General features: G+C 37.2%; 1 non-coding gene across 1 annotated transcript; it reads left to right on the top strand.

The window, feature by feature from the left end:
• Window positions 1-9,105: 9,105 nt before the first annotated feature.
• Window positions 9,106-9,212, top strand: LOC141663435 (small nucleolar RNA R71). Its single transcript, XR_012551507.1, has one exon. It is a non-coding gene; the product is annotated as a small nucleolar RNA R71 (small nucleolar RNA).
• Window positions 9,213-14,817: the final 5,605 nt, after the last annotated feature.

Here is a 14,817-nt window from a genome sequence, read left to right as displayed (position 1 = left end):
GGTGATTTTATCCTGGTTCGCGATGGCGCAAACTCTAATAGATTCACTCACCCCTATTCCAGTCCCCGAGCTCCTCTCCCGGACTCAGGATTTTCCCTTATAATAAAATCGCTCCTTTAGTAGGCGGAGAAGCCTTTACACCCTTACAAGTATTTTTCTTGGTGCGTAACACAAGGGTCACCACCTCAAAATAAATGTAATACCTACACAACTTATCTTAGACAATACCTCCCGATATTTCTTCAAAGCTATTGTAGAACCTTTGTGTGGACTTGGCTTCCTTAGCTTTTGTCGGTCTTCGTTCTAGTGATCCGGTCTTGGGTCTTTCCTCATGGTGCAAAGACTACTAACTCCTCGTTAGTACGTCTAGGACTTGGGTCTTAAAATGAGAATCACCTCACGTCACTTCACCTCTGTAATATCTGGGATATATCGTGTAATTATTTTGGTTAATAAATAAATATTATGCATGTTCAGTATGTATTCTGTGAATTATTTGTTAAGTGGTATATGTGTTTGGGTGATTAAAAATAATATAAATGAGTATTTTAATTTTTATATGTCCAAAATAAAATATAGATAATTGTCATATCTTTCTATTTATTTTTATATTGATTTGTGATTTTATAGAAAATTTATGGATTTAATAAATTCTTTTTCCTAATATTTTTAAATCATTTTATATAATCGGGAACCAGCCGACTTCACCCATTTTTACGTTTTTATAACCCGAAACTCTTCCAAAAACTCCTTCCCAACCTAATTGCAATATTCCGAGCATTTTCCATATTTTGACTTTTTCGATCCGGCGTACGGTTTGTCCTGTGTGGGTCCCGGTGCAATATTTTCGATACAAAATTTGTTTCAGTAAATCAATAAAACTTGTATTTTCATTAAACAGCATCTTTTTATTAAACTATTATAATTATCACCTTGTAATACGTGTAACCAGGCACTGAGACCAAGACCGGAGTACAAATTGTACAGATTTGGATAATTATCCTGAAACCGGTACCGTTTTGGATATGTTTTTATAAATAAACGTACTATTTTATATCCGGTATGATCCAACGGGGTACCAATATTCCGTAAATATAAATAGCCCTTACCGTATTTTATTTTATACAGAAAATCATTTGCAGCCAGTAATTATATAATTTTACAGAGATAACCCTAGTTTCTTATAACCTTCTGAGAATCAAACTATAATTTGGAGGTGTTATTAAAATCTCCTCGGGAAGCTTTAGTAATCAAAATGAAGGATTTAAGAAGCACTATTAGATTCTTCAAGTTTCAGAACTGCAGAAATCAAGGTTTATTTTCTATATTTTTATTTATTTTTGAATTATTTTGATTAAAATTATGAATTTTTGTTCGGATGATTGTTTGGATGATTTGATGATGGCATGTTGTAGAGCTTTTCTTCCTGATGATTTTGATATATTATATGACTGATTTGGAGTTCAATAACATGTTAAAAATTGGGTTTAATTTTCGAATTTCAAAATTTGGGTTTATAACCCGTATGAATGTTTTTAATTGAAATTTGGGGCTTTTTGTTCTAGGGGTTATTAGATGTTTTTGTTGATTGTATCGTGGTCCTTGTTGAATTTGCAATCGGTTCATGTATATTACAACAACTGACGATTCCTGGTTTGCTCGAATCGAAGCAAACAAAGTTCGCCGGAATCGGCCAATTTCAGGCCAACTACGGGGTTTTTAGAACGATTTGATTGTTGGGTTGTGTTCCTGGTGATTAGGAGAAGTGATCTGGAGCTTGTGGAGGTGTGAGGATCCCGGGAACGCCGTCTCCGGCGTGACATGGCGTTTTCCGGCGACGGGGTTGTAAAATTGCACTTTAGTCCCTGTACTTTTGAAAACGATGAAGTTTGGTCCCTGCACTTTCCAAAATTTGCAAAAATAGGATTGTTGTTTATAAATTATTTAAAAATCATATTTTTCATTTATTTTAATTACAGAAATTCGTTTTAATTATTAAAAATTCTAAAAATTATTAATTTAATTCGAAAAATTATTTTAAAAATTTTAAAATAAATCAAAATTAATTAGTTAATTAATTTTAGTTAATAAATAATTAGTTAATTGGTCAATTAATTCGAAAATTAATTGATTAATTGATTTAATTAATTATTAATTGAATTTAATTAATTATTTAATTAAATTTAATTATTTATTTTTGATTTAAACATTCCGAAAAATAGTTTCGAGCTTTAAAATATAATTCTAAATTGTTTTCAAGGCTCGATAATTATTATAAAATTATTATGAAGCCAGATTCGGCCAACCGAACCCTGTTTATTGTTTCAAAAATGGTTCAACGGCCCGTTAAAATTTCGAAAAATGCTTAAAAATCCATGTTAAGTATCTGAAAAAATTCTTTTAACATCAAACCTTCTTTTAAAAGTATTTTCAATCAAACATCTTACGTGTTATGTGTTATATGTGTATTGGTTAACATGTTAAATGCGTATGTGTACGTTATATGACGGTTTTGATCATATCTTTCAATCTGTAAATCGGATTTGGGTAAAACGAAGGGTAGATAGAAGCCTATATCGAGTAGAATCATATGAGTTGAGTATCGATAGATACCTATGCTATGTGAGTAGAAGAGGCAAGGCATAGGAAAGGGAAGCAAGTAGTCGATGAGTAAGAGGTTGTGATTGAAAGCTAGTAGAGTGTAGCAAGCTAATACAAGGCAAGTGTTCTGAACTTTCTCGAGATATACTGTGAATAGTTGATAGTTCTATTTTATATTGCCAGTGCTTTAAAGCACTAAACCCTAAACCTTAATTCCATTTATTGATCTTTGAGCCGTAAACCTTATTCTTTCTGAATTATTGATTATTGAATACCCGGATACGAACCACAGATATACGATACTACTCCACAAATACATACAAACTAAATACTGAACACTGAACCAAGATTACTTACATACTCAAACCATTGTACCTTAAAAATTGAAAGACCAAATCCTTGTAACTCTAAAACTTTGATTCTTTTGTTATTCAATTATTTCACCACCTGATAGTCATTATTTGTAATTGACATATTATTTCCTTGTAAAGATTGAAACCATCCCATGATTGGAAATCCAATGTTGTTTAGGATTCTGTTTATTGCTTTTCATTGTTTATTATGTTATTGTCATAGAATTTGATTGTTTTATAGAATTGGGGACCAGATTCGTCGTCAGACCAGATTGGTGGTCAAGTTAGGCCAATGTGTGCCTTGGATCCAGTAATTAGAGCAGAGCTGTGTGCCTTGCTCGGGGTTAGTGTGTGACTGATCAGCAGCCTAATCTTGGTTTTTAAAATGAAAATCTAATATCTAATTCTAAATTATTATTCATTGTTCACTTGATACCTTAACTCATTTCACTTGATCATTATTTATTCTCTGTATTGTCAATGTGACTTGCTGAGCTAGTTAGCTCATTTATGCAATTTTGTTTATACGCTTTTCCAGTTAAGAAGGAACCAGTTGGTAGCGAGGATCCCCAATCCAGTGCGAGAGCTAGGATTCCAGGTTGATCGGAATAAGCTAGCTAACGGCTTTTGGAATAGATTAAGTTTGTTTAGTTTGTAATAATGTTTAATATTCAGTTGTAAGTTTAAATAGTTAGGATTTGGGCGTTTGTAATATAAGTGTGTGTGTGGCTTGTATGCATACTTTAACCTGTTGCGATCTGTGGCAGTTGGTAAGTAGGGTCACTGCATATTATTATTATCTTTATTATTGTTATAAGCAGGTTATAAATAAGGTGTGTGTGTGTGTGTGGACCCCAAACTTCTGACCCGGGTTTGGAGGGCGCCACAGGTTTAGTATCAGAGCTACAGGTTATAATTCACTGACACAAGCCTAGATTGACGGGAATGGGTAGAGGGTTGGGATTAGTAGTAAGGAAGTAGAAAGATAGAACGTCGAGAGGTTAAGTGCAACGGTATAACAGGTATTAGTATGATTCGTGTTGTGGTTCGAGATTCTTATTTTACGATTTGATTTCAGATAGCAGCGATGGCTGACTCTTTCATCCCAGTACCAGCTGACCACTCTGAGCCCTCAGTTGGAGGACCATCTTCAGATCCACGTCTTGTTGCTCTGCCAGTGTTGGCTATTCTACCCCCAGCTGTGTTGTAGCCCGTACCACTGCAGGCCATTCCACCCCGGGGCATGAGGCCACCTATCAAAGGACCCCCACCTGCTGTTAGGGCGAAAACACACGCTAATATTCACGCAAGTATACGCGTTCGCAAGTAGTATGAGATATAAATCAGATTCGTTGCCAAAGAGACTGGTTTAGGTTAAGTTCAATTTATGCACCTATGCAACAATGTATGGTTATCGCTCAATGCTAAGACAAATAACAAATTAGGTTTTTATTAAACTAAGAGATTATACTAAATAACATTAACTAAGAGAATTGAGATTAAATTAATATATATGACAAATATGGGATTCTAACTTCATTACTACTTCATTCAATAGCCTTTTCGTTCTTAACCTTAGCATGTGATGGTGATGACACTAATCAGATAACACGAAACTGATAAACGCCCACTTTCGTTGCACGAGTACCATTCTACCAGACATCCACAAAAGAGATAGAAGCTGAATAGGCACCAATTATATTGAGACCCTATATGTCTATAGAATTTGACAACATAACGGTTTAAGCACAAGTTATCCATAATGATTACATAGGGCAAGTAAAACGGTTAGAGCTACCTACGAATAATGCATACACATACATGAACCTATGTTAGCAAGGCAAGTTCAAAACCTCTATATTCACTGTCGCTTCAATAGAGATTAACACGTTATCTTATATGTTAGCTACACACATAAGACGAATAAGCACAACCAATACTAAGATATCAATCAATCACCACACACCAAGATATCGAAACAATTAACTATTGAAATCCATAAGTAAATCCGCTAGAACCCCATGATAACGATTAGCCCATAATTAAACTCATCGTCACCATGGGTTCCAATAAAAGCATGGTATAAAACAAGGTCTTAATAAACTGAATAATAATTAAAGTACGAATAAACGAGATCTAGGTTCAACAAGAACGAAAACGAGCATCCAAAGTTACAACTAATTCAAAGAATCACAAGTTAAAAACAAGATCTTCTTTTTCGGAGTTGTTCTGTGCTTTTAGGCCTTCTCCTTGGTATCCCAATCTTCCCGGATGATGAAAATCCTTTTTTTAAGTATGTATACGCCCCTAGTGGAACTGGACCCTTAAAATCGTCAAATTCCACTCAAAAAAGGCTTTTTCAGCGAAATCAGCGACCAGCCGCGCCTTGGGCGGCCGCTCAGCTCTCCGGATGGGTGCTCAGCTCTCCGGACGGGCGCTCAGCTCTCCTGGGCGGCCGCTCAGCTCCTGTCTGGAAAAATTTCTGATGAATCTTGTTTTGGCCATAACTTGAGTTCTACTCGGTAGAATTAGGCGATTCAACTGCCCACGCGAAGCTATTGAGATTCTCTACAACTTGACAATGGCCTTGGCTTCCAATTCTGATCACTTTTCATCATATTTCCTTTAAAAGCTCTTTTCTTCATTTAACCGATACTTGAAATGCAATAACACAAAAACACATCAAAATACCAACAACTTGAGTCCAAAACACTAATTTAAGCTTGTAATAAAGAGTTCTAAGTGGATATTAAATCCACCTATCACACCCCCAAACTTGAATCGATGCTTGCCCTCAAGCATAAACAGACTCAAAACTATAAAACAAACCTAATGCATGAATGCAACTACGTGAATGTAACTAAATGATAATGCAATCGATCCCCTCAAAATAACCATAACCAAATGAATAAGCCAATGCCTCTAAGAATGCAATAACTTGAAACAGAGTTCAAATAAATCCCACAAACCAACTCACAAACCAAAAACGTGCGTGTGTGGATGCTTAACAGATATACTCTCGATATTAGATCAATAACCATAACTTATCTATCATCGAAACAATCAAAAGTTTATAAACAGAATAGACAATAAACACATTATGACTCACAACACCTCCTTTATACTAGAGTTATACAAGGATTCACACTATTATTGAACACATAGCAAAGATGCTTATTTGACCTTGCAATGAATGAGGTCCCAAAAGACTTATGCAATAATACCCATGTAGCGAGCGTTAGGTTAGCGGATCCCAAATTATAAAAGCCTTAGGTCACTAGGCACAAAGTCCCCTAGAACTTAATAACTCGAGTATTAAAGAGCTCACTCTTGATCAATTATGCATAAACACATACTTTTTTCTTTCTTTTTTTTTCTCTTTTTTTTCTTTTTTCTCTTTTTTTTTCTTTTTTTTCAATAATTTCTGAATGAGTGCGTTTCGCTCCATCTCATTCAACCCTAGACTACTCATAAAAATATGAGTCGGCTACTAGCCATTTGGCGCCTAGCCTTACAATAACTAGCAATGCAATCCAAGTTTTTCTCCAGATAAAAAAAATCAGTATTTTTACATCATTACGAGAATATCACAAATTCTAAATATAACCAAGTGATTAAATCTCAACAACAAACAAGTATGATCATGATCTAGATTAAAAGCAACCCTATAAGACTTTGTGAAAATATTTGTTTCTGGCATGCAAATCAATTCATTATGTCTTAAACATCCCTCTATTCGTCATCACCACACTCAAATCAACATCAACTTATCAAATATCATAGTTCATCTTAAAGGATCATGCTAAATATGCATGCAAATGCAACTATATGAAATCACATAAAAATAAACAAATATGTCCTAAATGAATAATCATGCAAAAATATGAATGAACTACAACTAAACATGCAATATGAATATATATGAATCTATATGGACACACACACTACTAATCCTTACATTATCACCCCCAAACTTAAAATTTTCAATGTCCTCATTGAAGATAATAATAAGGATTTCAGGCATACCTAGTTAGCAGGAAGATCACCCTCTTCGGGTGGAGGATCAGGTGGCCAATCAACCTCGCCACCAGTGTTTCGAACAACAGTACCGAAAGCGTGTGTCAAATCTGCAGAAAAATGACGGTGAATGTCGTGCATGGCCTTCATACGCCTAGTCACTCGCATGTACTGCTTATCACCAACACCAGTCCTATCAACTAACTGTGGCGCATGAGAAGAACCCTCTATAGGCACTGAAAGATCCGTCCAGCCACTCTCTACATCATCAAAAATATATCCCAACCCCTTATCATGGGGTGCACCTAAGAATGAATAACTCAAGTGATCTGGCATTCGGTTGAGCTCAAGTGTGGGAGCTTCTTGAATAAATGGTTCAAAACGCTCTTGAGAAATTTTCAGCTCTGCTAACCCAAGAGAATCAAATGGCACATCCAACTTCCTCTTCCACGGAGGTGCATTCAAAACCTGCAACTGCTCTACTTTAAAACACTCCTCTTTAGCTGTGGGTAACTTTATTTCCTTGAACACATTAAAAGTGACCTTTTGATCGTAAACCTTCATCGAAAGCTCTCCTTTTTGCACATCGATCATAGTTCGGCCTGTAGCCAAGAATGGTCTTCCCAAGATAATGGGAATCTTCTTATCTTCCTCGAAATCAAGAATTACAAAGTCAGCAGGAAAGATGAGTTTATCCACCTTGACCAAGACATCCTCCACTATCCCTCGTGGATAAGCGATGGAACAGCCAGCTAGTTGCAATGACATATATGTTGGTTTTGGATCAGGCAGACCAAGCTTCTTGAAGATAGATAAGGGCATCAGATTGATGCTAGCTCCTAAATCACATAAACACTTGTCGAACGACAAGTTTCCGATGGTGCAAGAAATAGTGAAGCTTCCAGGATCTTTAAGCTTCGGAGGTAACTTCTGTTGCAACACAACACTCCATTCTTCCGTTAGAGCAACGGTCTCTAAGTCGTCGAGCTTCACTTTCCGAGAGAGAATACCTTTCATAAACCTCGCATAGCTAGGCATCTGTTCAAGAGTTTCAACGAAAGGTATGTTGATATGAAGTTTCTTGAACACCTCCAAAAACTTCTCAAACTGCTTATCCAGCTTTTTCTTCTGCAACCTCTTAGGAAAAGGAGGTGGAGGATAGATCTGTTTATCCCCTGTATTACCCTCAGGAGGAGTGTGTTCTACAGTAGTCTTCCTTGGTTCCACCTCTACTTCCTTCTGCACATCTTCTTCAGCCAAAACTTCAGATTCTGGAACTTGAGACTTTTCAGGCTCTTCATCTTGCTGAATTTGGGGGCTTGCAACCTTTCCAGGCCTTAAGGTGATGGCATTCACATGTTCTTCAACTTCCCTCCTTCCTGGATTGGCTTCTGTATTACTAGGAAGCATTCCTGGTGGCCGATTCAATAAGGCATTAGCAATTTGCCCTATTTGGTTCTCCAGAGTCTTGATAGAAATAGCCTGGCTTTGGCATATAAGAGCCTGGTTTTTGCACATAAGTCGCAACTCCTCCAATTCAGATTTTTCATTCGAAGATAGACCTGCATCATGATTTTTTTGTTGAATTTGGAGTTGTTGTTTTGGTGCAATTTGTTGCTGAAAACCAGGAGGGTTGAATAGCTTATTTCCAAACTGCTGGAACGGCTATTGCATCACATTCTGATTGTTGCTCAAGCTGAAGTTAGAATGATTCCAGTTGTCAGGATGATAAGTTTCTGGAACTGGTTGCTGCGATCTCTGAAAGGTGCTCACAAACTGAGCTGAGTCACTAGATATAGCACATTGCTCTGTCACATGCGGACCTGCACACAGCTCACAAACACTAATTATCTGCCTAACACCATAGTTAGCCAGAGAATCGATCTTCATAGACAACGCCTTTAGTTGAGCAGTGATAGCCGTAGCTGTATCCACTTCAAGAACTCCTGCTACCTTGCCCTGTGGACATCTCTGGGTTGGATACTGATATTCATTAGCAGCCATCAGTTCAATTAGATCATAAGCTTTCTTATAGCTCTTTGCCCATAATGTTCCGCCTGCTGCTGCATCGAGCATGGGTCTGGACTGTGCTCCCAACCCATTGTAAAAATAATAGATGATCATCCAATCAGGAATTCCATGATGAGGACACTTCCTAAGCATCTCCTTGTAGTGCTCCCAAGCTTCATATAAAGATTCTCCTGATTGCTGCACAAATTGAGTAATAGCGTTCCTCATTGCAGCTGTCTTCGCCATATGGAAGAATTTAGTAAGGAATTTCTGAGTAAGATCCTCCCAAGTAGTAATTGAACCAGCTAGTAGAGAGTGTAACCAGCTCTTAGCCTTGTCCCTCAGAGAGAATGGAAACAGTCTCAGCTTAATAGCATCTTCGGAAACACCATTGAACCTGAAGGTGTCGCAAATCTCAATGAAATCCCTAATGTGCATATTGGGATCTTCCGTTGGAGAACCCCCAAACTGGATTGAATTCTGCACCCATTGAATTATGCCAGGCTTGATCTCAAAGGTATTAGTTGTGATAGCTGGCCGGATAATGCTAGATTGAATGTCATTAATCTTGGGTTGAGAAAAATCCATCAAGGCTTTCGTTCATGCTGCTGGATCTCCCATTGTAATGAGTACCTGAAACACAAACAATTAAACCGTGAAAGTAAAAGAATCCAAGTCAGTGAACTTTAACGACCACTGATGACAAGCACATAAGCTAAAAATTAATACCGAGTCCCCGGCAGCGGCGCCAAAAACTTGTTAGGGTGAAAACACGCGCTAATATTCACGCAAGTATACGCGTTCGCAAGTAGTATAAGATATAAATCAGATTCTTTCCTATAGAGACTGGTTTAGGTTAAGTTCAATTTATGCACCTATGCAACAATGTATGGTTATCGCTCAATGCTAAGACAAATAATAAATTGGGTTTTTATTAAACTAAGAGATTATACTAAATAACATTAACTAAGAGAACTGAGGTTAAATTAATATATATGACAAACATGGGATTCTAACTTCATTACTACTTCATTCAATAGCCTTTTCATTCTTAACCTTAGCATGTGATGGTGATGACACTAATCAGATAACACGAAACTGATAAACGCCCACTTTCATTGCACGAGTACCATTCTACCAGACATCCACAAAAGAGATAGAAGCTGAATAGGCACCAATTATATTGAGACCCTATATGTCTATAGAATTTGACAACATAATGGTTTAAGCACAAGTTATCCATAATGATTACATAAGGCAAGTTAAACGGTTAGAGTTACCTACGAATCATGCATACACATACATGAACCTATGCTAGCATGGCAAGTGTTGTTGGAGGAATTTCGTAACAACACGAAATCGGAGGGTTGCTGGAATATTAGAGCGATTTGTGTGTAGTTGTGAGATTAGGGTTTATGAAAAAGAGGGGCTGGACTTGGGAGGTGTCTCGATTTGTCTCGTTGTATCGGATCCCTTTGCCAAGATGCCTGCGTACCAATTTATATTGGATCAAGCCTACGCAGTTCTGTGAAATTTGGGCTTATCCCTAAGAGACTTTAGGGATAAGTTTCGTTAATGTGGTAATTACCGATTTTATCTGATTTAATCTGAGCGTTGTGATATCTTCCTGATTTGAAGAATATCGTTGAGAGATATTTTCCGTTATTGATTTATTGAGATTGATTCTTTCCTCGTTTCGGAGAGAGGATAACTTGGGGCTTAAGCAATTAATTATTAGCCGTAATTAATAATTAACAAATTACGGAATTATTAAAAAGTATTTGTCATGCCAAAACGTGGCATAACAACTACCCCCCAGTTCTTCAGTGTAGCTTGCTGCAGTGGAGAACTAAATATTCTTCAATCGCTGAAACAACTAAAAATCGGAGTTTAGTAAATAACATAGAGCACCTTCGTGCTCAAAACAATTATGCGAATGCACGTGCGAGACCATGCAAGATCCGAAAAAGATACATATTTCCCTTGTTTGTGGTTGTGCGAGCACAAATTTATAAATCCATTGCGAACAATGATGTTAAGTTGGACCTTGACGTACACACTTCAAGATAGATATAACAGCCGATTGTAAAATTGTATTATTGAGGTGAACTGCTAGTATTATATGAATGTAACAAGATCAACAAACATGCCTTCAGCAAAAGATAAGGCGGAACTCCCGACCTTCAATCTCTTTCTGTACTTAAGATAAGGTGAGCTCGCACCTTGAATCTCTTTCCATACTTGAGATAAGGTGAGCTCATACCTTCAATCTTTCCATTTGTAATCTTTCTGCCTATCTAGGCGTAAGGTGTCAACAATACAAGTTCACAATCGGTAGTGTATATCATTCCAAGTGGTTGTCTCAGCTACCAAACATAGCAATTCCCATTCACAAGTTTGAAAATATTTTTCGACATATATGTATTATCGCGACAGTATATGCAAAATATTTTAAACGCAATTCAAACATAATAAATATGCCAATTTAAAATTGTCACGATATTTATTTTTCCCAAAAATAATGCTCTTTCTTAAATATTTTCCCAAAATTATGCATCTCGCATATATAATTTATTTTTCCAAAAGATGCAGCTCGTACGATCTTCTAAAAATCCACAATTCTCTCAAATAAATATCTCGTACGATTTTTTCCCAAAATATGTGTGTCGTCCAAAATTAAGATAACGCAATAATTTTACAATCATAAAAATATGTGACTCGCACGAATTTTATCACTAAATATTTTTCTTATAAAAAATTAGAAGAAAAACATAATATCTATGCATTCATCACGTAAAAATAAATTTGCAGAAATAAATCAGGAGAAGAAAAATCTTATCTTTATTTTCCGCTTCTAACAGGTTGTGAATTTCCGAGTGTCACCATTTTTCTATGGTGCGTTTCAGTGTTCCTCAAGTTTTTTGTCTTCTTTTTCCTACTGGCCCCGCAATCTCAACATGACATGTTCATTCGTCATTCTTTTTACTCCATGGTTGCTTCCCTTTTTTTTATTTCTCCTTGTCCGCGCGTGTATATTACCTTAACATGTCCGTCCGCGTGTGACTACAAACGCCTGATCGTTGGGTTTTCTTAAATGCCACGGGTCGCTCCATGTTAAATATTATTTTTTTTTTCGCCAAGTTTGCATGCCGCCGCTGGGTCTTGTTATTCATCATGAGACTGCCTTTGCTGCACCATATTGCACCGCCTGGACTCCGCTGAATTGTGTGTTATTGTACATCCATATAGGATATATCTGCCACGAGCCCCTTTTTTTTTCACCATCGGTAATTGACTATCGATCCCCCATTGTATGGATGAACCATAAACCCACGAGTTTTGTAATATTATTCGTCCTCCTCGAATAATAAACCCCTCCTTCTAGCGCCAAATGTTGTTGGAGGAATTTCGTAACAACACGAAATCGGAGGGTTGCTGGAATATTAGAGCGATTTGTGTGTAGTTGTGAGATTAGGGTTTATGAAAAAGAGGGGCTGGACTTGGGAGGTGTCTCGATTTGTCTCGTTGTATCGGATCCCTTTGCCAAGATGCCTGCGTACCAATTTATATTGGATCAAGCCTACGCAGTTCTGTGAAATTTGGGCTTATCCCTAAGAGACTTTAGGGATAAGTTTCGTTAATGTGGTAATTACCGATTTTATCTGATTTAATCTGAGCGTTGTGATATCTTCCTGATTTGAAGAATATCGTTGAGAGATATTTTCCGTTATTGATTTATTGAGATTGATTCTTTCCTCGTTTCGGAGAGAGGATAACTTGGGGCTTAAGCAATTAATTATTAGCCGTAATTAATAATTAACAAATTACGGAATTATTAAAAAGTATTTGTCATGCCAAAACGTGGCATAACAGCAAGTTCTAAACCTCTATATTCATTGTCGCTTCAATAGAGATTAACACACTATCTTATATGTTAGCTACGCACATAAGATGAATAAGCACAACCAATATGGGGATATCAATCAATCACCACACACCAAGATATCAAAACAGTTAACTATTGAAATCCATAAGTAGATCAGCTAGAACCCCATGATAACGATTAGCCAATAATTGAACTCATCGTCACCATGGGTTCCAATGAAAGCATGGTATAAAACAAGGTCTTAATAAACTGAATAATAATTAAAGTACGAATAAACGAGATCTAGGTTCAACAAGAACGAAAATGAGTTCCAAAGTTACAACTAATTCAAAGAATCACAAGTTGAAAACAAGATCTTCTTTTTCGGAGTTGTTCCGTGCTTCTAGGTCTTCTCCTTGGTATCCCAATCTTCCCGGATGATGAAAACCTTTTTTTTAGTATATATACGCCCCTACTGGACCTGGACCCTTAAAATCGTCAAATTCCACTCAAAAAAGGCTTTTTCAGTGAAATCAGCGACCAGCCGCGCCTTAGGCGGCCGCTCAGCTCTTCGGGCGGTCGCTCAGCTCTCCTGGTGGCCGCCCAACTCTCCTGGGCGGGCGCTCAGCTCCTGTCTGGAAAAATTTCTGATGAATCTTGTTTTGGCCATAACTTGAGTTCTACTCGTCAGAATTAGGCGATTCAACTGCCCACGTGAAGCTATTGAGATTCTATACAACTTGAAAATGGCCTTGGCTTCCAGTTCTGATTACTTTTCATTATATTTCCTTTAAAAGCTCTTTTCTTCATTTAACCGATACCTGAAATGCAATAACACAAAAACACATCATAATACCAACAACTTGAGTCGAAAACACCAATTTAAGCTTGTAATAAAGCATTCCAAGTGGATATAAAATCCACTTATCACCTATTGATTCAGATTCTACTGGGAATTTAGTTACGTATGCCCCATTCCAGTCTACATTGCATCATGTTCCTTATTACCGGTATGAGGCTCTTGTTCTGGAGCGTGATTCCCTGTTGGCACATATTCGAGAGCTGCAGCATATAATCAGGACTACAGATGTTGATTGTAGTGTGAGGGAGCTTCGAGAGGAGATCCATGTGACACGCAGGATTCTTGAGGCCAGACTGCATAGAGCTACATTAGCCGACCCTGATGCATTTATAGGATGGGATAGGGAGGTGATGGAGGACCTCGAGAGGCTAGGTGGACCGGAGTTTCCTTGGAGTTAGAGACAGATTTACAGTGATGGAGATGCTGAGCGGTGTTGTTGTGGTTTTTTAGTATATACAGTAGTGTGTAGTATGTATCAGTAGACTTTTGGGTTGTATTTATAGACTACATCTGCTGACTAGTGAGTAGGTTTGTTATACCCTTTTGCTTTTACTTCTGAAGTATTTTTACGCTTGTACTACCTAAAATTTTGATCTATATATATCAGTACCTTTTCCTTTCCAGCATTGTCATTTACATTACTACACTATTTTACTTTACTTTAGTTATTGCACCAGTTATACCTCTTGTGATACCATGTACCCTAACCCCTTAACTGTTTACAATCTGTAAAGAAGCATGCAATTTACTTAGTTCAACTATTATAACTGTTTTCAAAAAGAGATATTGTCTATTTTACAAAAAAAATCTTTTATGCAAAGAATTTGATTTAAAGGCTAAATAAGTTGTTTGATTCTTTACATAAAATGCCTCCTAGAAGAAATAACCGTTCCAACACCCAGAATGAAGAAACCAACAACAACCAAGATAATACCAACCAAAATGCAAACCCAGGACCTATAGACCCAGCAGTAGCCCAGATTCGTTAGATCTTGGCTCAACAAACAGTTCACCTGACTCAACAGCAACAAAGACAGACCAACCCCCAGGTATCTTTCAAAACTTTTCAGGCGGTGAATCCACCGAAATTCAAGGGTTCCTTAGATCCA

The sequence above is a fragment of the Apium graveolens genome, chromosome 5, assembly GCF_009905375.1.
Source record: "Apium graveolens cultivar Ventura chromosome 5, ASM990537v1, whole genome shotgun sequence".
Lineage (NCBI taxonomy): Eukaryota > Viridiplantae > Streptophyta > Magnoliopsida > Apiales > Apiaceae > Apium > Apium graveolens.
The sequence above is the reverse complement of the archived record's forward strand: the minus strand, read 5'-3'. Positions and strand labels throughout refer to the sequence as shown.